Here is a 2,500-nt window from a genome sequence, read left to right as displayed (position 1 = left end):
TAACACTGTAAACGCTCTGTATGTCAATTATGTAACGTTATTGTGTTGAGAATTGTGTACGTTTAAGTAGATTTGTTAGTAGTTTAAAACACACACACACACACACGTACGCTGGTATCCCCCTACTACATCTTCCATCCATCATCCTCTCCTCTCAGGCAGGATGCCCCTCCTCTCCCTCCTCTCCCTCCTCCTCTTCCTCCTCTCCCTCCTCCTCTTCCTCCTCTCCCTCCTCCTCTTCCTCCTCTCCCTCCTCTCCCTCCTCTCCCTCCTCTCCCTCCTCCTCTCCCTCCTCTCCCTCCTCTCCCTTCTCCCCCTCCTCTTCCTCTTCCCCCTCCTCTCCCTCCTCCTCTCCCTCCTCTCCCTCCTCTCCCTCCTCTTCCTCCTCTCCCTCCCTCTCTTCCTCCTCTCCCTCCTCTCCCTCCTCCTCCTCCTCTCCCTCCTCCTCTCCCTCCTCCTCCTCCTCCTCCTCCTCTCCCTCCTCCTCCTCCTCTTCCTCCTCTCCCTCCCTCTCTCCCTCTCCCTCCTCCTCTTCTCCCTCCTCTTCCTCCTCTTCCGTGTGCGCTCTGCCAGTAGTTATTAAGATCCAGTGATAGGGTCGGGGTGATGGATGGGTGGGACCCCCGCTGCCCCCCCCCCCACCCCCCCCCCGGCCGCATCTTCAGCACTTTTCATGGATGACGAGTCCTGTGAGATAAATAAGCCTCCCCCTGTCCCCCCCCCCCCCGCTCTCCTATTACTGCTGACCCAGGATCAGCGGACGGGGGACTGGAAATAACCTTAAACAACAGCTGACCTGCGACTGGGACAGAGGGGGGGGGTGTAGGGAGGGAGGGAGGGGGGAGGGGGGGGGAGACACTAAATCATCATCTGCGCTCCTCGGTGCTCGGTGGTGTAAGAGAGAGTACACAGACAGGTTTGAGGTTAGACTGCTGTTAATGCGTGAAGAGCAGCAACACACACCTACGACAGCACACGCGGGGTTTGGACTCACGCGTTACTACAACACACCATAGGGGGCGCCGTAGCATCACTACAACAACACACCATAGGGGCGCCGTAGGGTAGCCTAGTGGGTAGAGGGGCCTCCTCCTAGCGGTCGGAAGGTCTCTGGTTGGTTCGATCCCGGGAAAGGTCGCTGGCTCGAGGAGGGAGCTGCATGTGCCGTCGAGCAAGGCACTTAACACTACAACAGCCGCCTTAGGGGTCAAATAGACCCCCTTTTTAGAATGTGAATCTGCTATTTACACACAGAGATCACTAGAGGGCGCTTCTTTTTTTAGCCTGCCTTCTACACAGAAAAACTGCAAAATAGCTTCATACTATCTTATCCTGAAGTGATTTAGAAAATGTAAGGATACTGGGTGGTAGAACGCACACATCTAGGAAAAGTCATGGAGGGAAAGGAGGGTCCTGAAATTTGATCGAGTGCAAAGATAGAATCGTTGTTTTACTCACAGGGGTCACCGTGACCCCTCACGGCTCTTCTAGTGTTAAACCCTAATCGCTCCAGGGGTGCTGACTATGGCTGACCCTGAGCCTAGAGCAACAATACCAGATTCTGATTGGATGATAGGATTCTGATTGATTCCATGGCAAATAAAAACACGATGATTATTATTCTCACTTGGCCTTGGCTTCTCTGAGGTAAGAGGTTCTGTGAGTCTCCGGCGGTACCTCGCCTATCAATCCTTGAGTCTGTTCTTAGACTTGAATTGTAAACTCATGAACTTTTTATGGATCTCTTGAACTGTTCTGATGCTTGAACTGTCGGACTGTTGCACTTGTGAACCGTGGGCTGGGTGCTGAGCTCCAGGGGTGAGTGTGTTGTTGTGTGATCGTGTGCGTTACTTGTGTGGCCATGAACTGAGGAAACTGAATTGCCCTTCGGCGATGAATAAAGTATTCTGTATCTGTATCAAGCAGGTGTTTGACTGTATGATGTTGACTTCACATACCTCTACACTTGCAGTGTTTTGGGCGGCTGTGTCTCAGGAGGTAGAGGCTGTGTCTCAGGAGGTAGAGGCTGTGTCTCAGGAGGTAGAGGCTGTGTCTCAGGAGGAAGAGGCTGTGTTTCAGGAGGTAGAGGCTGTGTCTCCAGGAGGTAGAGGCTGTGTCTCAGGAGGTAGAGGCTGTGTCTCAAGAGGTAGAGGCCGTGTCTCAGGAGGTAGAGGCTGTGTCTCAGGAGGTAGAGGCTGTGTCTCAGGAGGTAGAGGCCGTGTCTCAGGAGGTAGAGGCTGTGTCTCAGGAGGTAGAGGCTGTGTCTCAGGAGGTAGAGGCTGTGTCTCAGGAGGTAGAGGCTGTGTCTCAGGAGGAAGAGGCTGTGTCTCAGGAGGTAGAGGCTGTGTCTCAGGAGGTAGAGGCTGTGTCTCAGGAGGTAGAGGGTGGTGGAGGTAGAGGCTGTGGCTCAGGAGGTAGAGGCTGTGTCTCAGGAGGTAGAGGCTGTGTCTCAGGAGGTAGAGGCTGTGTCTCAGGAGGTAGAGGCTGTGTCTCAGGAGGT

The sequence above is a fragment of the Nansenia antarctica genome, assembly GCF_963989245.1.
Source record: "Nansenia antarctica genome assembly, chromosome: 1".
Classification (NCBI taxonomy): Eukaryota; Metazoa; Chordata; class Actinopteri; order Argentiniformes; family Microstomatidae; genus Nansenia; species Nansenia antarctica.
The sequence above is the reverse complement of the archived record's forward strand: the minus strand, read 5'-3'. Positions refer to the sequence as shown.